Source organism: Mytilus galloprovincialis, chromosome 6 (assembly GCF_965363235.1).
Source record: "Mytilus galloprovincialis chromosome 6, xbMytGall1.hap1.1, whole genome shotgun sequence".
Taxonomy (NCBI): Eukaryota; Metazoa; Mollusca; class Bivalvia; order Mytilida; family Mytilidae; genus Mytilus; species Mytilus galloprovincialis.
In genome coordinates, this window is record NC_134843.1 from 51292335 (window position 1) to 51319840 (window position 27506).

Below are 27506 nucleotides of genomic sequence, written 5' to 3' on the forward strand. Positions count from 1 at the left end.
TATTCTTTGTTAATTTATGATTATCATTGTTATTTGATTAGTTTCTTCTGTTATATATTCTAATATTGGACTCCGACTTCTCTTTTTTTACTGTGCATATTGATGTGTGTTCGTTTATTCTACATTGGGTAGAGATATAGAAAAGGGTTAAGCCTACTACATTTTTTGCGTCATTCCAAAGTCAAGTACCTCTATCGTTTGTACGTCTTTTTTTTTTAATTATGGCATATTCGTATGTTTGGGAGTTTAGAGTGGTGTCTGTTACGCTAAACTTGTTTTTTCTTTGTATATTATTAACCTTTACAGTTAGTTCATTTTTATGATTTTATTTGGCGGCTTAGAATTCATATACCCCGCTATTTTTTTGTGTTATGGTCATTTTTTGTGTTCTTGTCTTCTATTTTTGCTTGGTAGTGTTCTTTGTCCTTATTCCGATTCTTTTTAATTTGTTCACATAACTCTTAGTTATATTAGTAATTAAAATTATAAAACAGTGTTGATAAATTTATATAATTTGTTTTACATTCTTACCTATTATATCTGCTTTGTTCACAAATTGTTGTCAATATAATATTTAATGCACCATTTTCTACATGACAAAATGCATTTACCAAGTCAGGAATATGACAGACGTTTTCCATTTGTTGGATGTAGCTGTGGGCGTCTCAAAGAAAATACACTGAAAGTTCTGATACTTTATTCATGTCACAATTGTCAAATAAACATACAGTGCATCGCACTCTTTCACCCAGTTGTCTAACATTATACAAAGTTCATGATCTAGTATACGTTGTTACGCAGGATTACGTAAGAACTGAAAGTAGACAAAAAAGAACCATAAATAAGTTTCAATGCAAAACCCCTGTTGCATACCAAATATAAACAAATCGCAGTATAACCATACACAAATCGCAGTATAACCTTACACAATATCATAATGACTATGCGAATATATCAATTATGCATATTAAAAGACATTTATTATATTAATAACGTTCAAATTACCTCTTTGGGCCATTAACATGTCAAAATTTGTGTTCATAGCATCGTGCTTCGTTCACGGGAATCTGTAAATATCACTTCTTTGAAATTTTCCAGGCGGAGGGAGAATAATCTTTGACTTCATCGTAAGTATATGATTTGACGTTAGGGGTTCCTCTCATAAGGGATCATTCAAATTGTCAAGAGTTAAAGGACGGCTGTTCACAATTGCTGCGGCTACGCACATAAAAGTTCTCAAAGATTCATTGTCAAATTGTGTACCAGATTGATGCATTACTGACGCAAGCACATTTCTAACTAACCGGATTTGGCGTTCCCAAACTCCACCCATATGACTGGCAGATGGAACATTCTACAAAATCACACCCTTCATTCGAAAGAAATTGTCTTATACTTTTATCGTCCATTTCTGAATAAGCTTCTCGCAATTCTCGTTCCGCACCTACAAAATTGGTTCCTCTATCTGACCTTTGATGTCTTACAGGGCCACGTATGGCTATAAATCTACGCAACGCATTTATGAATGAACTGGTATCGAGTGAATTTGCTGTCTCTATATGTACTCCTCGGCATGATAGACACGTAAACAAGACACCATAGCGTTTAAGTTCTTTACTTCCTTCTTTAATGTACCACGGTCCAAATAAATCAACTCCGCTATAAGTGAAAGGCGGTACCAGATTAAGCCTGTCAATCGGTAAGTCAGCCCTTTTTTGTTCTTGAGTTTTACTTCTATGTTTTATACAATTAACACATGTTGCTAGATATTTAGAAACGGCAGTACTACAACCAATTATCCAAAATCCGTTCGCACGTATTTCATTTATTATCATGCCTCTTCCTTGGTGTTCGGCTTTCTCGTGGACATGTCGTATGATTAGTTATGTTACGTGTGAATGTCTTGGAATGATCACTGGATGTTTAACTGCTTAGTTAAACTCCGCTCGTCGAATACGACCACCAACTCTAATAATTCCATCCGAATCGAGAAACGGGTCTAACTTGTATAATGATGAAGTTCGTTTCAATTGAACATTTCGAATTCGGGTTGAATGTCTATCTTCATAAGTTTTAACTACACCAATCGATTGTGAAACAGCTATTTCTTCGTTAAATGACGATGCTTGCAATTGTTTAATAATTTCAATCTCTGCAAGTTGCATGTCGTTTACGCACAATGTACTCAAGGGTGATTTGTCTTTACTCTTATTAAGTGTGTCCTTTGCGTGATTCCAATTAGAAAAATATTCCAAGCGTTCAATCATAGATGCAAATTCAATAACATCCATCTTAGTACAAAATGCTTTCACTATCCGTATTTCAGGGTCATTCAGTGACAAATCGGGTTTATTCGCATCTGCGTCGAAAGATTGAAGTGTCCATAAAAATTTCGGTCCGGTAAACCAATTTGAGTTCTACACCAAATCATTTGCGCTTTCCCCTCGTGAGGCTACATCTGCAGGGTTTTCCTTCGTGTCTACATACTTCAACTCTTCAACTTTGTACTTGTTTGGCTTTACAAATATTTTGATATGAGCGTCACTGATGAGTCTTATGTAGACGAAACGCGCGTCTGGCGTACAAAATTATAATCATGGTATCTTTGATAACTATTTACACCAATGGGACGATGCTACTGCTGGTGGACGTTTCGTCCCCGAGGGTATCACCAGCCCAGTAGTCAACACTTCTTTTGACATGAATATCAATAATGTGGTCATTTTTATAAATTTCCTGTTTCCAAAACTTTAAATTTTTGAAAAAAACTAAGGATTTTCTTGTTCCAGGCAAAGATTACCTTAGCCGTATTTGGCACAACTTTTCGGAATTTTTGGATCCTCAATGCTCTTCAACTTTGTACTTGTTTGGCTTTACAAATATTTTGATATGAGCGTCACTGATGAGTCTTATGTAGACGAAACGCGCGTCTGGCGTACAAAATTATAATCCTGGTACCTTTGATAACTATTTACACCACTGGGTCGATGCCACTGCTGGTGGACGTTTCGTCCCCGAGGGTATCACCAGCCCAGTAGTCAACACTTCGGTGTTGACATGAATATCAATAATGTGGTCATTTTTATAAATTTCCTGTTTCCAAAACTTTAAATTTTTGAAAAAAAACTAAGGATTTTCTTGTTCCAGGCAAAGATTACCTTAGCCGTATTTGGCACAACTTTTCGGAATTTTGGATCCTTAATGCTCTTCAACTTTGTACTTGTTTGGCTTTACAAATATTTTGATATGAGCGTCACTGATGAGTCTTATGTAGACGAAACGCGCGTCTGGCGTACAAAATTATAATCCTGGTACCTTTGATAACTATTTACACCACTGGGTCGATGCCACTGCTGGTGGACGTTTCGTCCCCGAGGGTATCACCAGCCCATTAGTCAACACTTCGGTGTTGACATGAATATCAATAATGTGGTCATTTTTATAAATTTCCTGTTTCCAAAACTTTAAATTTTTGAAAAAAACTAAGGATTTTCTTGTTCCAGGCAAAGATTACCTTAGCCGTATTTGGCACAACTTTTCGGAATTTTGGATCCTCAATGCTCTTCAACTTTGTACTTGTTTGGCTGTACAAATATTTTGATATGAGCGTCACTGATGAGTCTTATGTAGACGAAACGCGCGTCTGGCGTACAAAATTATAATCCTGGTACCTTTGATAACTATTTACACCACTGGGTCGATGCCTCTGCTGGTGGACGTTTCGTCCCCGAGGGTATCACCAGCCCATTAGTCAACACTTCGGTGTTGACATGAATATCAATAATGTGGTCATTTTTATAAATTTCCTGTTTCCAAAACTTTAAATTTTTGAAAAAAACTAAGGATTTTCTTGTTCCAGGCAAAGATTACCTTAGCCGTATTTGGCACAACTTTTCGGAATTTTGGATCCTCAATGCTCTTCAACTTTGTACTTGTTTGGCTTTACAAATATTTTGATATGAGCGTCACTGATGAGTCTTATGTAGACGAAACGCGCGTCTGGCGTACAAAATTATAATCCTGGTACCTTTGATAACTAATTGGACTAGAGTCTTCTCTAATCTGTTGCACTCAATTTGCTACAAATATATGAAATCTTCGGTTATCGTTCGCAATATAACCGAGAACGATATTGCTATCAGTCCAAAACCACTCAGTAATGTTGAAGTTCTTGTTTCAGTAGTTGACTTGTTCTGATTGATACAATAGCGGCTGACAATTCCAAACGAGGAATTGTTAATAAACGACGTGGAGTAACACTTGCTTATTAGAAGTGTACAATGAATAAGTCAATTTTCATCGATTAATCGGAGATATGAGCCTAGTCCATAACCTAAAGTGCTAGCATCAGAAAAATGATGAAGTTCGCATACTGTTATATTTCCAAAGTTTTTGGGTTGAACACATCGCTGAATGCCTAGATGTGCTAGATTTTGAATGTCATTTCGCCACTGTTGCCATCTTTGTATCAAAATTTCAGAAGGCGGTTCGTCCCAATCAATTTGATCGCTACAGCATTCTTGTAGTATTCCTCGTCTCGTGAGTGGTTTGTTAGTAAGTTCAATACGAAATTGAAAAGAATCGGATTCGATACACCATTGTATGCCTAGAGTCTTCGTAATTGGCAGTTTGTCATTTAATAAATCTAAGTTCTTTAGATATTTTGCTCTGTCTTCGATTGGTATGAGATTTAAAACATCTTTTGAGTTAAACTGAAACTTATGCAATCTTGAACCTCCTTTGTTACACATATCCTGACTTCGTTTGACTAAGCTCACAGCATCATCGACGGACGCAACAGACTTCAAACCTTCATCTACGTAAAAATCATTTCGCAAAAAGTCTGAAATATCTGATCCAAACTCATCTTCGTAATCGTCAGCAACTCTTTTCAGACCAAAGTTGGCACAACCCGAAGAAGAAGCGGCTCCGAAAAAGTGAACGTTCATACGCTATTCTATAGGATTTCCATGTTCCTTTTCTACATAATCCTTTTCGATAAAGTCATTCATGCTTGTAAAGTAATGATTACGATAGGTTTTAACCCTCTGGAGACGTCCCCTTATTGATTTAGACGTGTTACTGCAATATTCTTGTTGTTCGTTGGAATAGGCGGGTTTTTATCTTTAAACGGCAGTGGCATAACATAATGTCCATTTTCAACACTTATTCCTTCATCAAGAATAGAAATAAATCTTTTATCATCATAAGAATATGTAATCTTGTTGACGGTTCTGTCCGAAAAGTCAAGTTCCATCAGGCGGGCAACTTCACTTGGAATTATTTCCTTAACGCTCGAACCAAATGAAAAGTAAACATGTTCTGGATCTCAACTTTTATTTCCTTTAATTGATAACTCATTCGGAACCTCAAGAGCAAGAGTACGGTGACTGAATCCTATCGAGTCGCAGTTGTCTATTTGCAAGGGATCAACTATACCAACGATTTCCCATCCTAAATCAGTTTTCTGTCCATACGGTCCATTATCAATTAAAGGTATGACCTCACGTGGAATAAGTGCACGAGGACAATTGTAACCAATAAATAGTCCAAATTCACAATCTCTGACGGGCATCAACTTTTCTGCAAGGTGTTCTAAATATGACCATCGACGTGCCATTTCAGCTGTCGGCATTTGAGATCGGTTTGCTGGCATGATGTCGCGTGTAAATACCTGTGGAAGCGGTATTCTAACTTCACTGTCAAATCCCCTTACCACTAGACCTTTTATTTTACGACTGTCAACGATATGATTATCTGCATGCATTGTAGAAAGTGAAAGTTTAACATCTGTTCCACAGAGTCCTAACGCACGGCGTGTTTCATCTAAAACAAAAGTAGTGTCGGACTGTGTGTCTAGTAAAGCATAAACAAGTCTTTCATTCTCGGGATCGTCTGAATGCGATACATAAACAGGCACAATCATAGAACTTTTGCAACTTGCTTTTGTATTGTTCATGAATACGGCTCCGGTCTGTGACTTATAATTTTTCACGGTGCCAGTTTCTAACGGTTTATCCTTGTTGACAGAAATGATCGGTTTTTGAAAGTCACCATGTAAAGACGTTGGATGAAACCTTGACCATACCTCACACTTTTTACGTTTTTGACATTTCGTCGATGTATGTCCGCACCCAAGACAACCAAAACAAAGTCCATTTTCTTTCGCAAAGTTCTTTCGCTCGTTTACTTACTTCTTAAGAAACTGATAACATGAATCTATGAAATGACCAGTTTTCTTACAAAATATACATGTTAGTAATTGTTGTAACTGTTATTGTTTTTATCAGGCACTCGCGAAGATTCTGTCGCAAGAACATTTCTACGCTGATTATCATATTTACCATGCTGAAATCGATTTGTCTGAAACTTGTCACTAGTGCTATTTGTAGATTCTGATCTGACCGACTGTATCGACGTTACGGGGTCATTTGCTATTATTGCTTCTTTTCTACAAAATCTACAAACGTTTGAAATGAAGGAAATTCACGCTTATCGTCTTTGTGTTTCGCAACGTTTCTGGACCATCCAATCCGGTACTTTTGACAAAATTTTACGATTTTCTCTATTGTCGTTTAACGCGTTAAATGTTCCCATAGTTTTCATCGCAGACAAGCACTGTTTTAGAAAGTCAGAAAATTTTCTTAGAGCAATATTGTCTCTAGACGGTACTTTCGGCCAATTATCACGGAATCCATTGCTGATAATAAACGGATCTCCGAATCTCTTCTCAAGAAGTTCCTTTGCATCATCGTAGGCGTCTTCAGTAGACAATATTAGAAAGTTTTCAATTACCTCTCGCACTGAATCTCCGACAAACTTTCACAAGTAATGTTTACGATCAAACGTCGGAATCTTTCGTTGTTCAATAAGAGTTTGAAATGATGCTTTCCACGCAGGATATTTTAAAGGATCACCAAAAAAGACTGATGGTTCGGGTGGCGGCAGCCGACTAAGACTCACTTGTTCGGCGAGTGATTTCATTAGGTCTTCAATTTGAATGTATTGTCCTGTAACATTAGCAGTGTTTATATTTTGAGGTATGAATGTTATAGCTAATGCATTAAGAGTTGCGGAACTTACGCTTGTCACAACTGGCATAGAATTTACGTTGGTTACTACTTGTTCAGAACGCGTGTGTTATTACTGGCACAGAACTTTCACTTTGTACAAATGACTGACTTACATTTAATGCAGACTGATCTAATTTTAATGGACGGACGTTGGTTGTAGACTTAGCTTGCCAAGATTGATCGACATTTGAGACCAATTGACCTTGACCTTGTATACTTACAGTCGGGACAGAATAGCCTTGAAGTGAATACTTATAACTTATGTTGTGTATTGACTGACTTGATCGTGGTCAATATTCAACTTCTTCGGTCCTGTTGACCATGGCAGAGTAGTTACAAAATCATCATGCTCATCCTTAATATTTTTAATGTCAGTATCTACTTTAGCTTACGGATTAACGTGTTGAAGAAATTTATCGAGAATATTAGCTTGCGGAAGTGATTTCTTTAATTCATCTAAATCTGAACCTTGACTAGCTTTATCGATAACATCTAGCTTGGCTTCGATAGCCTCTATTTCACGTATTGTTTGTATTCTTTCCAATTCTACTGTCACCATCGCCTCAATTTCAATGTACTTTAATTTTGCCTTTAAGTCTGCGGCTCGCGAAGCAGTTTGTGACCGTCGTGATGCACTTGATCTATAAAAATGAGATGAATGACTTGATCTTGACTTACATGTGTATGAACCTTAAGTTTCTACATTGTCTCTATCAATTTCCTGAACACGAGTCGTTATCCTTTTCATGAGATCTGCGTGATAGTTTTCACAAGTTTCGTATCGCTTAAATATCTCAGTGCAGACTCACTAATTAATTCGGAATGACCATGTGACTCACTTTCATTTTCAATAAGATTTGATAACTGTTTATAAACACTTGTTAAATGATTCATATTTTCAACTAATATATTTCTATGTTCGCGAATGATATTTGTGTCTTTAGTGTCACTTAATTAGGTCTTTCCACTTTTTTTGGAAAGACCTATTGTTTTGTCTTCTGATTATTAGGTCTTTCCACTTTTCTGTGGAAAGACCTATTGTTTTTCTTCTGATTATTTTTTTTTTCTTTCTTCCGCCAAATTTTGTTCTTGCGATAAACATTTGTTTCACAATATGTCGCTTAGATATTTGGTATATGATATCGAACAGTTTATGCGCTTTTGAAATTTACCCTGCGTAACCGAATACTTTTCTTTGTAGGAGTTATCTCCCCAAACACTGTTTTCCTTGTGATCACAACTCCTTCGCAACCGTAAAAGATTACGACAAATTTATTTTATAAAATTGCTCGTTATATCCTTCGCATGATTTGTCCAATTTAGACTGAAGCAATATGAACGCTCCATATGAGAGTTATTTCCCTTTTTGTATTTGAAATTTTAAAATGTATTTTAAACTGGAACACCATAAGTGATAGAGACCTAGGATCTTTTGATTTGAGGTCCTCGGTCCAAAAAAATGAAAATTAGGTCAAGGTCAAAGGTCAAGGTCATATTCTAATTTTTGAATTTGTCTTATTTTCACTCATTTTCATTAACCTTATAAGATATCGACAAATTATTTTGTATAAATTGTTAGTTGCGACATGTTGTAACTAAATAATTTTAGTTGAAAGGGTGCGTAAACAATGAATGGAAGTTTTAGCCCCTATCATATCTTAAATTATGTTTAAAGTGATATAACTTATTAACCATACATATTAGAGACTAGGGTCTTTTGATTTGAAATCCTCAGTTTGTGACCTTGAAATTGGGATCAAGGTCATAGGTTAATTTGACGTTCTAGATTTTGACCTTTGCTTTAAATTCATATCTATACATCATAAAGCCATATGAACTGACATTTTAGACTGAATTTTTATATTTTAATATCAAAATATATATTAACTGGTGGAAAGACCTTCAATTGTTCTCTGAACAATTGGTTTTTAATTTTTTTTTTTCTTCCGCCTCATTTTGTTCAATTTGTTGCTTAGATATTTTGTATATGATATCGAACAGTTTATGTTTGACTGTCCCTTTGGTATCTTTCGTCCCTCTTTTATGCGCCTTTGAAATTTACCCTGCTCAACCGAATACTTTTCTTTGTAGGAGTTATCTCCCCAAATGCTGTTTTCCTTGTGTCCACTACTCCTTCGCAACCGTAAAAGTTTACGACAAATTTATTTTATAAAATTGCTCGTTATATCCTTCGCATGATTTGTCCTATTTTGACCGAAGCAATATGAACGCTCCATATGTGAGTTATTTCCCTCTAATGCATTTGATATAAGTGATATGCATTTCTATCTTGTAAACCATAAGTGATAGAGACCTAGGATCATTTGATTTGAGGTCCTTGGTCCAAAAAAATTAAAATTGGGTCAAGGTCAAAGTCATATTCTAATTTTTGAATTTGGCTTATTTTCACTTATTTCCAAAAACCATATAAGATATCGACAAATTATTTTCACTAAATTGTTAGTTGCGACATGTCGCAACATGTAAATTATGATTGCAAGGGTACGTTGAACGTAAAAGGGAGTTTTCTCCCCTCTTGTATTTAAAAATACGCGTATGGTGATATAACTCATTAACCAAATATAATTAAGACCTTTGGTCTTTTGATTTGAGGTTCTTGGTTTATGACCTTGAAATTGATCTCAAGGTCATAGATTAATTTGACGTTCTAGATTTTGACCTTTGCTTTTACCTCATATGTATACATGATAAAGCCATGAGACTTTTGGCAAAAGGTATCAAACCATTTAACCGTGCAAAAAAACAACCGGAAGTGACCTTGTGTAAACCGGAAGTAGATATTTGTTGTACTTTACTAATATTAAAGTATATAGAACCAGATATTTTTGGAATCAGTGTCAAGTAAATATTCAATTATTATCGGAAGTAACATTTTTCAAACCGGAAGTAACAAATGATCTCCCTTATTGAACAAATATTGTATAGAAACTATATATTTTTGGAAACAGCTTACAATAAGCTATCACTTGACGATTGAAATGACATTTAAACCTAATTTAACAACATTGTTTTTGGTGGAAAGACCTGCAATTGTTCTCTGAACAATTGGTTTTTAATTGTACTCCTATTTTGTTTGACCATGACGTCCATGAAGAAACCGCCTTTCGAAAGTTTTTCTGTAAAGTATCAACTTGCTACAAAAATCCCTTATCGGTTAAACCTCGCTATCGTGTGCTAGTACGAGTTACACAGCTAGCCTCACATATATCGCCCTCGACATCGCCTCAGGACATCATGTTTAATTATTTCAAAATATCAAGTTATCAACAAAGAGATTTAAGTAACATTATTATTATTGTCATAAAATTGTCAACATGTAGTTTCAATCTGTAATTGTTCATCAAATGGATTCTTCAAATCTGTGTCTCAATCGTTCACACATCAGACAGGTCAATGATGGAGAGTTCTTATGAAAGCTAAATACACTGAAAGTTCTGATACTTTTGTAACGGAGATGCGTAGCTGTGTAATAATCTCCCTTTGCTAAACACGGAATGACGCAAAATGAACTATTTCACTCTCAGAGAAAGGAATACAAAAGTGTATATTTAGATAAATTATATGGTAATGATTTGGTAGACGTTTCATCCAACTTACTGGATATTAAGAGAAGATTTTGCCATTCTCATGGAGGAATTGTACCTTCTTAAATGGACCTGTGAAAAGTATAGACTTGTTAAAGAAATATTTTGTACTGGGTCTCAAATAGACCCCTTGGATTTATCATTAATCCGCCTTACATTTATACTACATGGGTTTATCATTAATCCGACCAAAGATTTATGCTTTACTTAACCAAATTTATGTTTTGATTTTACTGTTCACATGTAAATTATGTGGAATACTAAAATAAAGTATCTGAACATCTGTATTTGGTCTCATTTGCCAGAGCTCAGTCACAGCGGAACGAACCATTAATCGACAAGAGGGAACGGTGACGCATAGCCACCCGACCCTCCTGTTACATTTTATTCATGTCGCAATTGTCAAATAAACATACAGTGCGTCGCATACATTCACCCAGTTATCTAACATTATACAAAGTTCATGATCTAGTATACGTTTTTACGCAGGTTTACGTAAGAACTGAAAGTAGACAAAAAAGAACCATAAATAAGTTTCAATGAAAAACCCCTGTTGCATACCAAATATAAACAAATCGCAGTATAACCTTACACAAATCGCAGTATAACCTTACACAATATCATAATGAATATGCGAATATATCAATTATGCATATTAAAAAACATTTATTACATTAATAACGTTCAAATTACCCCTTTGTGCCATTAACATGTCAAAATTTGTGTTCATAGCATCGTGCTTCGTTCAAGGGAATCTGATATATCGGAGAAAGAAACGATAATTTACTACTTAGTTTCTAATCGTTATATGTATCTTACTTCTAATCAATGTACAACGGTAACAGTTTAAGCTTTTTGTTTTTACCTTTCAATAAAATGATTTCCATTTTGAATTTGCCTTGGAGTTTAGTATTTTTGTTATTTTACTTTCTAGCTACATAGTATACATTATTGTTAGGAGTCAGCTGAAGACAACCTCCAGGTACCGGATTTTCTCGCTGAGTTGGAGACTCGTCTGTGGCCTTAGTCTGTATTCTGCTATTTTGTAGGGTTGTTGTCTCTGTGATACAGTTCCCGTTCCCATTCTCTATTCTAAAATATTATGATGATTTAAATTAAAGTACAGAATGAATAATATCATAAATATGCGGATTGATAAATTAGTTGGTTCTTGCTTGATACATATTAAATGTAAAATATTTCATTTGCAGAATAAATAAAAAAAAAATCAGTCACAAATTAAGTACAATCACAAGTATCAAGGTAAAACATAAGCAGGGTTTGAAATTTTATCATACCATTTTTGAGCATTCGACTTCATAGATAACCCTTTTCTAAAGAAAATTAGTATTTGGGAACTTCAAATCGATGAAAATGGAGTGCAGAAAAAAGATAAACAAAAAATCTCTATATAAGTTCACAGGATTCTATTACATAAGCTGCAATTAAATGCAAATTAATTTACAGATTGAGAACTTCAAGTGCAAAATACAATACAATACTTTAGCATTGTTCTATGAAAGAAAAATTGTAATGTCGACAATATTTATCAGCACCAATTTTTGCAGTGCCCGAGACCATTCGATCAAGTACTCTATATAAGATATAATAGCTTTTGCTAGTCGAGTATATGTATATGACAAAATGTGAAGTTTATTTGTACAAAAGTTTTGAATAATAGTGTAACGAAACAATATTTAAAGTTCATTCACATATTAAAAATTTCATACGAATTATATTTATAATAAAAAAATAATTCTTCAATAAGTTGCTTTAAATTTGTTAACTATAAAATTGCTATATGGGATACAAACATAAAACTGAGGAAGGAAAAGGTTACGTAGTTCCAGATCCTTGACACACAATGTATACAGGAGCAGGTTATTGTTACAAAGAATGCACATCAACAATTTAATTTAGAAATGTTTATACTTTGTTACTATTTGCTCCCAGACAATCACTAGGAATAATAATATGAGCAAAGGCGGAGATTTAATTTCATTAAGATTAGTGCAAATAGTGCCGGCTTCTTGGGTGCAGTTTTAAATTGGGACAGATTAGGCACCCTCTTATTAATAAAATAAAGTAAATAACAGGGTGATGTTTGATTTTACCGTTGGATAAGAGACATTTCGTTTTGAATTTTTCTTAAAGATCGGTATTTTTGTTATTTTACTTTCTTGAATACATTCCTGCTAGGGGCCAGTTAATTGTCACATCCCAGTACCGGATACACAAAGAGTAGGTTTTATAAGATGGACTGATCTGCCAGTCGATTTTTGTCTGGCAACAGGCAACCTAAGGCCGCTGAAGAAATTTATTCATTGTTTATTTTACAGATGCACTTCTCTTTACCTAAAAATTTGGCATCAGATTAAATGTCTTCACTCCCAAGTGATTAGAACATTAAAAGGAAGTTTTTAAAATGGTATACAACAATGTATTTACCATTATGTATTACAAATCAGAAATAGCAGAATTAGCGTATGAAACCATCAGGGAAACGAACAAATCGAAAGAAACAATCGTTGTTAACTAGTTATGATAAAGTTCTATTATCAAAACTATTAAATCAGGAATTTGACAGTTGTTGTCCATTCGTTTGATGTGTTTTATTATTTGATTTTGCCATTTGATTAGGGACTTTTCGTTTTGAATTTCCGCGGAGTCCAGTATTTTACTTTTAATCGATAAAGAATTAGATTATACCAATACATTGGTTGCATTAAAGAAACTGACAGATCTGCTTGTAACTTATCTACTTCTTTCACACGAAATCGGATAATATTAAACAGGTGCATTGTTAGAAAGGAAAATTTATGCAGTACATTTATAGTGTTTGATACCTTGCAAGCATGAAATGCTATATATTCACTTAAAACATTCCACTCTTTTGTTTCATAGCATTGTAAGCTGAAAGGGATATTAGACCAACTGTACGACACATCCATTTGGTTTCAGCAACATAAACTCAATAAGCTTTTAATAAATTGGCGCTTAAACAAACTGTCATTTATTTTAATTTAATTTTCACACAGTCCATATAACCTATTACAAGACAGTTCAAGATAATAACATAAACAGACATTCTCCCTATTAATACAAAATAAATAAACTACAAATATGAGGTTGCACAAAATGAAAACAACACTACAAAATCAAAAGAGGGACGAAAGATACCAGAGGGACAGTCAAACTCATAAATCAAAATAAACTGACAACGCCATGGCTAAAACAGACAAACAATAGTTCACATGACACAACATAGAAAACTAAAGAATAAGCAACACGAACCCCAGCAAAAACTAGGGGCGATCTCAGGTGCTCCGGAATGGTAAGCAGATCCTGCTCCACATGTGGCACCCGTCGTGTTGCTTAATTATGTGATAACAAATCCGGTAAATAGTCAATTGGCGTAACCTTGCATGAGCAAAACAGATATATATATAGGGTTATAGATTACATTCAAAGAATATTGCAGTCGATGAATTCCACTTACATATGACATTAATATATATCATCATAAAATAAAACTTGTTCAGTCAATATCGGTGCATTTAATTTTCGCAATTTTCTTACATTTCTTGTGATCGTATTCATATCAGGAAAGTTATTGGTTTGACATATTCGTGCCAATTCATTTTCACCTAATGTTTTAAACTGGTAAAATTCGCAAAATAAATATCTAAAACATTGATTGAGCTGAGGACCTATGATAGTTGTAACAACAAAGACTACAGGCGTGATATTTCAATCAAATCTTTAAATTAACTTCTAAAATCCTGTCAGGAACGTTGCGTTCTTGTCTTAAACAACAGGCTAACCTTAACTGGTGTGTTTTAGTCATGTGCACATATGAACTTTTGATGCATCTTTTCTTGTTATCAAATTAGAGGTCATCTTGTAAGTAACTGCACATAGTAGTGTTCATAATGTTTTGGTTTTAGAACATGTCAAATGAGAATTTTGTGTGCATGTTAAACTTTGCACTCTAAGCACATTATATTGTTTCAATTTATTTTGTTTTATAATTTGTTTAAAATAGGGTATGTCCTCCCAAAAATATAAAGTAATTCATGTTAACCCGTTGATGTTTTATTTCAATTGATACCTGAAAGACAACGAATAGCATTCTTGTTTGGAGGGGGAGATCTTAATTTCATTTTTTTTCCTCAATTGTATGATCATTTCTCCAAGAGTGTTTTTGGTGCATTTCATTCTAGAACTTTTATATGTTATACTACTACAAGTGTTTGACCTGCGACAAAAACGCTGGGATGCATTACAACCGAAACAAAAATTAAATTGAAATGTTACGGTTATAAATTAGTTGATATATCTTTCAGCTCAAACATTCGTTTATTTACAAATTCTTTGGAGCAGTTGTTGAACAAAATAAATGTAGTATATTTAACTCTCCATATGGGATCACAATCTTCCATTCGTTGAGGTGGCAAAGAATCTACATGAGGAGGTCCACTTGGATAGATAAAACAATCGTTAGGTAGATATAAATAATACAACTACACAGTATTTTTTATAAGTCTCTGCGCGATTTAATGACACAATGGTATGTGAAGATATAAATTACTCGCGAAACATTGATCTTTTTGCAGTGACACATTATATGGTTTAATATTACTTACAATATAATCCACAAACATCGTAATGTAGCAGTAAGCAATTTTGATTAAGTAGTATAACTATTCAGAATATTTATTGCGTTGGCTTAAGTTATCTATTTTGATAAAATTAAACATAGTGCTTCGTAATTACGAAATACTGGTTAGAGAAGATATTTAAATATCATAGAGATTCCAAACGGCTAACCGTTGTCAATTAAGTAAACAACGAGATCATGATTAATTTTGTTATTTGTTATTATATTAGAAAAATAAGATGACTTGGCCAAATACCTTGAGATATAAATATTATGGCAGATTCATTTTAAAACAGTTAGACTGTATGTTGTTGATATTAATCAGGTCTGAAGATGGACGCAAAATATATACAGTTTGTAAATTTTAAAATTGTATTGTGTTTCCTCAGTTCATTCATAAGTTGTCATTGTTTTCTCATTGAACCTGACAATGCAGTCAAACCAAATGGAAATAGAACTGGACAATTTCTTGCAATCAATGAGTTTTTAGCTGAAAAGAAAGAATTGACACATCAGATTGACGAAATGAATCACCAGATTTACCGACTAAAACATGAAAATGACCAAACTATTACGATACTGACCGAACAACTTAAACAGAAACTTACGTTCGTGGAGGATAGGCTTAACGAAGCAAGCAAACAAAATATCACTACTGAACTTTCAGATCTAAAAGAGAAATATAGTTTGATGGCGGGAAACTTTTCCAAGGAGCAAAAAAATTACCGTGATTTACAAAAACGATATAACATTCAGGATTCTGAGGTAAGGCGTCTGACCAATATCACGTTAGAACTTGAAAAGACAGTATCTGCACTTGAAAAATTAAAAATCGTTAATCAAACTATGAATTTACAAACTATGGAAAATCATATGCAATCGCTTCAACAAAAAACAAGTTTGCTTGAAAACAATCAGAATGCAAGAAATCAGGATTTCTTAGCTCTGTACAATATGACGCTTGATTCCAGTAAAAACGTTATACAGTTAAAAAATGATTTCTCTAACGATTTACTAATGCTTGCTGAAAACCAAAGTATGACCAGTATTGATGTATATTCTAAAATGGCAACCATGAAGGATTTGATGACGGAAAAAAGTAGAAAAGGTATATATTTACTGCGATATTAGTCGTTTGAAGGTCTTATAAAGTATATGTTACCCAAATTTTACCAAATGTATCATTTTATTTATATAAGTAGTAAGTGTATCGTTACCCAAATGTTTGATAACATATACTTATTTAAAATTTCTATAAAGATTTAGTTCAAGGAGCAGGTTCGATAATTCTCCGGTGGAGCCTGCTATTTCTAGCAAAAGTACTATATAAGATTTATTTATCATATCATGAAAAACGTTCATAGTTTAAAACAAAGACCTTTTGACAATTCACACCTCAGCACTGATTTTATAAAGTCACAAATAAAGTAACTTTAGAATTTCATTACTGGTATATAGTAATGAAAATAGGTAAATTTCCTTTCGACCAGAAACATATACATACTAACATAGCATTTATCCACAAAAAAGATCTTTGTGGTGTTATCTTTTTAATATCAAATTACGTATCTGACTTGAATATCAAGTGAGTCTAACTCTGCACTCTATATTTACAAGACCGATATGTGATTTAAATCCAGACGATTTTGTCAACTTGCACAAAGATCTGTTGGAAAGAAAATGGCAACACGTTTTAAGAATATCTTGAATAAAACAATTCACTTCCTTACATGTCTAATTATCAATTTTAAATATCATTTAAATATTTTTAGAAACAATGAACTAAATATTTGGGTGCAAATGTGACCAATAAAGAACATACGTCTAAAATATGACCCCATGTTGTAGATTTCAGAAGATAAATAAACACTGACAATGTCTTTGTCCTTCTATATAAATATGGTATGTACATTGAAACAAATGCAGTAATAACTACTAGCTAGAATCCCTTTCTCTTTTTCAGTGGCCATGACTGCTTATTCAAATGGGGATATTTCATCAAATATCGTCAAATTTCCGCACATATTAACAAGCACTGGAATTAGTGATATTACATCATTCAAGTCGACTGGGAAGTTTGTGTGTGAGTTTCCAGGTTTATACTTTATTTCTTCCTATATAAGAACAAACGATGGTGCCCATTCCTATTTTCTTAAGAAGAATAGTGACACAATTTCTTATTCAGCAACTACTATCTGGCCAGGTAGCACTGGATCAACAACAACAGGCATTTCGGCAGCAGTAGATTGCCAGAAAAATGATGAACTTTATCTTTTATTATCTACATCAATATCTATCCAGAGTACATGGTCATGTTTCACTGTTTTAAAGATTAATTGAAGATGATTTTTTTTTAACAATTGAAATAAAATTTTAACATCCATCTTATTAGATTTTTCAGTAAGATTAATGATATCTTACTGCATAGATTCTAGCGAAAGAAACAAACAAATTGTCTTGAAACGTTAGTACATTACATAAAATTGATAACAGTTAATTGATTTATGATTAAATATTTATTTGCTGTTCCTTGTTTGATACAATACACAAAACTTTGCATAACGTTAACAAATTGGGAAAAAATGTGTCCATAGAACTTCATGTCATGCTGGTACTATAATATGTCTATTTTCAATGAACCATGAAATCTTTGTCCAGGATGATTGGCAATAACATGAATAAGACAACTTTCGATTAAGGCCAAATGACAAAGAATTAAAACTTACAGGTCAGCATATGGCCTTAAACAACGAAAATGATACACATTAATTGAAAACATTTATGATAAATAACAACTTACGATAAAGTTTCTAAATGTATTTCTCAACCTTGATGATTATCATCACACCAAGTATACTAGTAGGGTGTTTGGTTATTATCAAACACATATACTCAAAGCTATCACTTATCACCTGTCGTTCAGAAATATTAAATTATTACAAATACAATTCTATTTGAATACAAGTTTGAACCGTGTAGACAGGTTGAATATTTATAGTATAGCAAGCTATAAAAGACACCGATATGACAAAAGGATAAATGTGATACAGTTAAGACAACAAAAATATACAGACTCAGAAAACGTTTTCACACGAATAATATTGTATTTGCTAATATTTGTGATGACAATCCTACACTGCTAATGAAAACAATCCCTTGAATTGTTTGAAAAACTAAACCTTTTCCAACCTCTGAAGTCCTCTATTTGGTTAGACATTTATCCTAAAAGTGTTACTCTCCACTTGCATAGCCTCAGTGCAAAATTTTGCCTTATTTGAGAACAGCTAATAACTTAACTCCAAGTTTGGAAACGGGTCTCTATTGCATTCACATTCTTGGATTGTCCAACAAATTTTTCGGTCACATCTTTTCTGATCCTCATAATTATAAAGACTAATAATTTTACAGTAGATTGATAGTGATCTAACACATGCCAACTTCCACTTTGACAAAACTGTAGAATAAAATTCAGAATGAAATGTTTTCAAGGGACAATTTTAGATGGGTTTTCCATTGGACATTTCGTTGTTGACTTGGGCTTGTACGACCAACTGGAGGGTTTGCGAATAGTTATAAGAGTGGTGTCGGCAGGCGCCAAAAGTTGTTGTCGTGCATGAATTACAAACCGTTGAAACCAAAATTTCCAAATTCTAACATGTTGCTTCTGATAAAAAAAAATTAGCTCAGGTTTGATTTTGACGAATTTCACCTCAGTCATTCAATGGTCACAAATATAATTATTGTAGTACTTTATCATTATCTCCTAGTCCTTACCTTTATACTAACACTAGATAAGACTAATTCAATTTTTGTCATTAACACTCTTATTTTGTCTTATTTCATCTGCAATCCTTTTACACAATCATAGTAAAGTGTGAGCCTCTACTAGACTCAACACAAATGATATATCTAATATAATTTTGATTAATTTACTTTAATCCTATGATATGCTACGGATTAAACGGACACGGATTAAAAAGAGTTTTCTACAGTTTTTCAAAATATTATGCTGTTTATAACTCTCAGAAGGATAACATTTTTAATGAATGTCACAAGAAAAAACATGTCTGGTTTTGTGGTATCTTTTATACCTGTTTTTTTTCAATTTTGAAGTTCTCATTTCATTGACTTTATTTTTTATTAAAGGAGTCCATTGGTTTTGCTTTGTTATCCATGTCACGTGTTAAGATAATGTTTTAAGTCCTCATTTTCCATTGTCTTTCGCTTTTTTTTTTAAATTTTGATTTCCACTTTCTACAAATCAAAGGAATTTTGATTGGTCAAAAAGTGCAAAGTTGGCAGCACAATTGTAGTGCTTCAGTTGCTTTTTGTTTGTCATACCTGCTGACATTCTTTATTTTAAACAGTTATTGTCTACATCTTTTTCAATTTTTAAGTGGAAAACAGAATATGCCCTCTAGCTTTAAAACAAGTTTAATCCAACATCTTCTACATAAAGTAAATGTCTAGCTGTACCAAGTCAGCAATATGACAGTTGTTATCCATTCGTTTGATGTGTTTGTGTTTTTGATTTTGCCATATGAATTGAGAGTTTCCGTTTTGAATTTTCCTAAAATATCGATACTTTTGTTATTTGCCTTTTCAGTCTTTACGAGATGTTATTCAACGGTAGAGTTTTCAACCTATCAAACTACACAAATTCACCATTTCATAATGATTTTGAAAGTAAGTGCAAATCAAAAACTAATAAAACATATAAAGAAGACAATCAATATATGGCACTTGGTTTCTTCTAACTCAGATTTATGTATGAATTTTAGACCTGTCATCTGAATCAATGTATTCCTGTTTTATTATTTCAAGTCTTTTTTAACCCTAACTTTTATTTTCAATATTGAAGTTTGTTATTTGATGATGCAACAAGCCAATTTTATCTTATTCATGTTATAAATGCCAGATATATCTCAAGTTTAATAAAAAAAAAAAAAAGAAAATACCCAAAAAATTTCATTCACCATTTTGTGGAAGTGTTTAAAGTAAATGATTGTCAATGAGAAACTGTCTAGGATATTAAATTACGTATGGAACTTATTGCTATGTTTCCTTCATAAATGTATAGATTAAATCTAAAGATGTTAGAAGAAATCAGAGGTACCAACGCAAAAGGTCAAACACTACATTCTGATCTGTTAAAAAAGGGAATAATATATTTTGCTGACAGAGTGTAGCCATGAAGATATCTTAAAAGTTAATTTTGGGGAAAAAGGGGGGGTTATAAACGTACTGACTGTAATAATTCTTAAGTGTCAAATTATACAAACAAATCTACCCTAAATACACAATCAAAAATTGACTATGATATTAAATCACATAAAGCACTTGACGCCTACTTTTGATAAGTATGTCATGTTTGTTAGCTTTTTGGCCTTGAATGTTTGTCCCTATATTTTATTAACTGTGCATTTGCATTAAGGTATCGCAGATCAAATTTATTCGTTCATTGTGTGTTAATTTTTTTTTTTAATTGAGTTAAGCCTTACAATTGATATTTTATCGTGTGGTTTTCTATGTTGTGATGTTATGCTATTGTTTCAGAAAAAAGAGAAGGTTTGGTACTGTTAAAACGTTTAACCCCGCTGCAAATGTCAGGAATCTGATGCACATTAGTTGTCGTTTTTTATGCAATTTATACGTGTTTCTCGTTTTTTATATAGATTAGACCGTTAGTTTTTCCATTTGAATGGTTTTACACTAGTAATTTTGGGGCCCTTTATAGCTTTTTGTTCGGTGTGGGCTAAGACTCCGTGTTGAAGGCCGTACATTGACCTATAATGATTTACTTTTTATAAATTGTTATTTGGATGGAGATTTGTCTCATTGGAACTCACACCACATCTTCCTATATCTATTAAACTAAAAAAATCTAAATTTGGTGACTATGTTGAACGCATTTATCCAATCGAACAAGAAATAAAGGATACAACAGATACAGTTAAGTCGGCCTCATATCTTGACTTATATCTAAAAATTGACAATGAGGGTCGGTTTAAAACAAAACTTTACGACAAAAGAGATGATTTCAGCTTTCCAGTTATGAACTTTCCATTTCTAAGTAGCAACATGATATCGGATATGTTCCTTACGATCCCCTTCCCTTTCATAAATGTGACTATGTGACTACCAAATTAGACTATTTACCAGATTTGTCAAATCATGAGCAACACGACGGGTGCAACATGTGGAGTAAGATCTGTTTACCCTTCTGGATCATCGTCAGTTTTTGGTGGAGTTCGTGTTGCTTATTCTTTTGTTTTATATGTTGTGTCATGTGTACTAATGTTTGTCTGTTTGTCTTTTTCATTTTTAGTCTTTTTTTTTTCTCTGGTATCTTTCGTCCCTCTTTTATATTTAAGATTTAAATCAATGATTTCTCCCCGAAAAGTCATTCACGAAATTCGTATATGTTAGAATTGGAAATATTCAAATTTGAAAAGAAAATGGTCAAAAAAAACACGACTTTAACCGAAGGACCTGAGATCACCCCCAGTTTTTGGTTGGGTTCGTGTTGCTAAATCGTTAGTATTCTATGTTGTATCTTCTGTAAAAAATTTACTGAAAAAACATCTCAAATTAAATTTTCAAAATAATTGGGAGAAAATGCGAGATTTTTATTTGCAGAATCAAGGCAAATTGGACACTTATTTTTTTTATTCAAAAGGTCATCTGACTATGAAAATTATTTAGATTTTAAAGCACCCACAAAATATTTGTTAACAAAATACATACTCAACAATCACTGTTTAAGAATAGAAACTAATAGACATGAACGCATTATCAATTTATGTGGTAAATATGGAATATTACCTCGACATGAGAGTATATGTTTATATTGTTATTAAAATTGTATTGAAAATGAAATGCACTTTCTTCTGGAATGCCCTCTTTACAATAACCACATAAGGGATATGACTGATTATATAAAAAAAAAATACCCCAGTTTAGATAAATTAAACAGAAAAGATCTTTTTTAATGGATTATGATTAATGAAGATACCAGTTTTTTATCTATTGTATATAATCATGTTAATCACTCTGTAATGTTTATGTCATGTTGTTATTAATGGTATGCTCTTAATGGGCCCTTTAATTTGGAAAATAAAGATATTGTATTGTATTGTACTATTATTTGTCTATTTGTATTTTTTGTTTTTAGCCATGGTGTTGTCAGTTTATTTTCAATCTATGAGTTTGACTGTCCCTCTGGTATCTTTTATCCCTCTTTTAAGGATATGGTTTAAAATTGGATCATTCGTTAATTAATTGTTCAGAGTAAAACCATATTACAAGTACATGTAATACAATCAAAACAAGTTGCGCACCAGTATCTGTTGACACCTGGCCAACTATAAAATACACATGCGCAACGCCACCCTGTAGACGATCGTTAGTTTCACAATTGTAATACTCATCGTAATTAGGTATAGCCATTGTGGAATGTCAGTAATACATTAATAACTGCTTTCATTTTTGTTATATTTATAACACAGATAATTATTAACTGCTTTAGTCTGTAACGTACTTTTTCATTACATTAATATTATCCATAAAAATATGTCTCTAAATGTAACGGGGCTACAGCAGTCCAAAAGAGTCGCTTCCTTTTTTGCTTTATTGATGATATGTATATTTCAAAAGCAGACATACATTAACTACTTGTGTAAAGTGGAGATTTTCCAGGGAAGTAATCACAGTATCAAATACTAAATATATATGAATAGTCATATTAAAGTGTTTATCTACTTTATCATGTTTATCAACGTGATAGGTAGAATGTGATGATTAACTTTTAAGAGAAAATTTAAAATATCAATCATGTTGAATGAGTGCATTTATCTTTCGATTTTTTTCGGAAAAAACCAAATCTAGTGATCGTGATCGAATAGAGGATATTTGAGAATTTTAAAAAGTCATTGAGCATGTAAGATATTTGTGAACAAGCATATAGTAAATGTCTATTTATGCGCTTTCTATGTATGTTAAATATGAAATAAGGAATAATTACCAATGAGACAACTACTGTGGATTCATTATTATACGTTGGATTCAAATTTTCATGGATTTCGTTGGTATAGGTGAACCATGAAATAAGATATTCAACGAATGATAAATTTCTTATATGCAGACTTCGGCAAAACCACAAAATCTAATACCCACGAACAAGCAAGTTTCCTTACTCCACAAAAATTGGTACCCACGAAAATAAATGAATTTGCAGTATCATTACAAACAGAAAAGAAAAGAAACAGTCAAACGAATTTAGAAATAAAATAAAACACAAATAGTCCAAATCATATAATAACAATAATCGATATGTAATTTTGGTAGTCAGCAACCGACAACCATTTGATTTCCGTTTTAAAGTTTCGTAACGTATTTCTCACCGTTTAGATAAAAACCGCATCTAGTATGGTAGTATGTGTGTGTTTTTTGTATTATTATAAAACACATATACTCTACACTATCAATAATCAACTTCTGTTAACAAATATTGAATAAGTACACTCATAGTTTCTCTATTTTTACAAGTTTAAAAACGTGTAAACTGAGCTATAAAAGGCACCGACATGACAAACTGGCAGCGAAACAATAAACAAAGAAAACTATGACCAGAATAAAACTATAGACAAATCAAGCTGGCTATCAATTCTAGAGAACTTTAAAGATCATGCATAACACGATTTAACAAGTTGGGAACTATAAGGCGGCAAGTCTTAAAACCACAAATCGGCACTGGGTATAATCAACGTTCTATCAAAATTAAAATTCTAGACACAAATACGAAATCAAAATATGTCGTTTGATGATATTCGATTAACCAACATTTAAGATAAGAAGGGGAAAGTACAATATCAGTGACATCAGCATGTGAACGACACAGTTATATACAAAACATCTATTGGAAATAAGCTTCTTACCTTAAGGAAGTGGAAGTTTGGGTTTATATTTCCTCTTTTGAAAAATCGGCAGACCAAATATTCAAAATCTTTAAAATATATTTCAAAAATCAAAGAGTTTTATGATTTTTTTCAAATTTGTATTACCCCAAATTGTTGCTGATTTCCATCATTAGTGTATCACACCCGTTTTTGAACCAGAGATAAGATATCCAATGCAAGATTTCATTCGATTACAGAGATAGAAGTGTTCAGAATATGATCATATCCATTAGTAAGTACATCAATTTCATTTTCCTAGGTTCTTTGCAAAACCTGCCTTAAGTAATATAAAAGATTAATTTGCAAGCAACAATCAATTACGCTGACCTTGTTAAGAATGCATCGATCATGGACAGTCGTAGCTGTTGCAAATACCATGATTAAAGGTAAATCATCAACAAATGCAGACAAACTAGCGTAAACGTAGGTTGAAAAGAGAGCAGTAGAAACAGGCCTTTCCATCAGTCACAATAAGGACAAAGTTTTAAAGTCAAACACCAGGTCCCTACCAAGTCTGATGGCTAACACACAAGCTTTAAAAGAAGTGGATTATTTTTACATACATTGGAAGCGTATTGGACAATCTTGGCGGCTCAGATAAAGATGTAAAAATCAAAATTAACAAAGCTAGAACTTTAATATGATTGGATCACTTTTGAAAGCAATGAACATCAACCTGGAGACCAAAATACGCTTGTTTAAATCCCATGTAAATACCATACTCTTATATGGAGCTGAGACTTGGAAAACAACAAATAACCTGCTCCAAAAACTTCAAGTCTTCATCAACAACTGTCGCATGTGCATACCGTATAGCGGGTTAATTTCAAGGGTGTAAAATGTTTCGATTTTCATTGAATAAGTTATACGAAATATTTTGGCGGCTATTGTTTTGGCGGAATCAAAACTTTTATTGATACCATTGCATATACTGTTATAATTTGGCGATTTTGTTCTATCCGCGAAAATAAGCGAAAATTGACACCCCGCAAACATAACCAGCTATACGATACTTAACATCATATGGTCTGAAAAGATGTCAAACCAAGATCTGTGGAAAATAAAAATCAATTCCCAGTTGATAAAGAGACGAAAAGAGAAAGTGAAGATGTATAAGGCACACAGTTAGGAAGCCAAAAAACTACATTACAATGCCTTGCAGTGGAACTCACAAGGAAAGCGCAGCAGGACCAAACCAAGATACACATGGAGAAGCAACGTTGGAGTCGATATCGATAAAGAAGGTTAAAAGTGGAAATCTCGAGAAGCTAGCAAAACATAGAACAAGGCGGTGAAATATCGTTAGTAGTCAATGCTCCACTAGGGTCAACAGTATTAAGCAAGTAAGCAAGAAGCTGTTCTGGAATTGTAAATATACCCATTTATTTTGTAAAGGCGATATTTTTTTACTACTTCTGTTTTGGAGTAATAAGGAGAGGCCATAGTAGTTGAAGGCTGTATAACATCTCGGTGTTTAATATTTTTATCTAACATCTTTTTTTTTTATTTCTTCTCTTCCCTGACATATTTTAACAGATACCGTATTGTATTAGCTTTACCAGTGTCTATACTATAATTGACAATTATGTAGATTTTAGAATGTACATGTATTAAACAAACGCAATATTTGCACAATTTAATTCAAATAATTTATCCTTACTCGTCACTTTTAAATGCTTGATAGCTGAATGACAACAAAAAACGACCACATGGCGACCAGGAATAAACAACAACTAGCGAATGCGGAGAACGTCCTTACTATATTGATATTGTATTTTCCCATGAGCGTCACTGATGAGTCTTATATAGACGAAACGCGCGTCTGGCGTACTAAAGCATAATCCTGGTACCTTTGATAACTACTGGGTCGATGCCACTGCTGGTGGACATTTCGTCCCCGAGGGTATCACCAGCCCAGTAGTCAATACCGAAGTGTTGACTTGAATATCAATAATGTGGTCATTTTTATAATTTTCCTGTTTACAAAACTTTGAATTTTTCGAAAAACAAAGGACTGTCTTATCCCAGGCATAGATTACCTTAGCCGTATTTGGCACAACTTTTTGGAACTTTGGATCCTCAATGCTCTTCAACTGTGTACTTTTTTGGCTTTATAAATATTTTGATATGAGCGTCACTGACGAGTCTTATGTAGACGAAACGCGCGTCTGGCGTACTAAATTATAATCCTGGTATCTTTGATAACTATCGTCATAAAAACAATGTTCTGCTAATATGCATTGAGTCTCTGTAAAAGGTTTAAATAAACATACACTTAATATTTTTGAATCCTACGCCATATTCCTGACTTGGTACAGGACATTTCAAGAAACATAGGGGAATTGAACCTAGTTTAATGGCTAGTCAAACCTCCCGCTTTATGACAATGTTTACTTTCCTTTGCTTAAAAACAAATACCTAATAAATAAACTAAAATATATTGTTAACAAATTATCAATTTAATTTTGCCAATATCAAATGGAATGGTGACAACTCTTTTAAAAACAGTATCTGGAGCGCTTATCTAGAATAATATTCATCCAAAAAGCCCAAAGTCGTATATTAAAAGGCCATTGATGTATAAAAAGCGAAAACGTCGAAGAACTACATGTATATGACTGAAACGGGCAAAACAGTAAAAGCAAAATCAATTTAAGATAATCTTTGCCTGAGGGAATTGAAACCTTAGTTTCTGTATAATTTTTTTTTCATTTATTAACTGAAGCAGTGATACAATGCTTTAACTGTACAATGCTTCAACTTAATCCTTAGTTATGAATATTAATATGATTGTTCTATGAAATGTTACGTGCAATGATCCACGTTTGATTGACTCTATTCGTAAAAAATGTTAACAAGAGTTAAAAGATGCATTTTATTTATTATAACGTATCGTTAAAAATAAAACGCCTCCATAGAAACTGCTCCAGCAAGAGAAGCTGCAATGAAAATTTCAAATATTTAACATAGGTTTTGTTATATGGTTCCTGAATTATAACAGAAATTTGTTGTGTCATGATTATTTATTTCAAGAGAGTTATGGAGAACTGTGGATACTATCAACTTATTGGAATTATTTCATTAGGAATTTTGAGTCAATCGTTTGCAAGTAAGTTAATTATCATGTGACACCAACCAAAGCACATAAAAGGTAGGCTTTATCACACACACACACACACACACACACACACACACACACACACACACACAA

At 33.1% G+C, this 27506-nt stretch overlaps 1 long non-coding RNA gene across 1 annotated transcript; it reads left to right on the top strand.

The window, feature by feature from the left end:
- Positions 1–16084: 16084 nt before the first annotated feature.
- On the top strand, positions 16085–17866 carry LOC143078179 (uncharacterized). The gene is made up of 2 exons (XR_012979090.1): positions 16085–16446; positions 17302–17866. It is a non-coding gene; the product is annotated as an uncharacterized LOC143078179 (long non-coding RNA).
- Positions 17867–27506: the final 9640 nt, after the last annotated feature.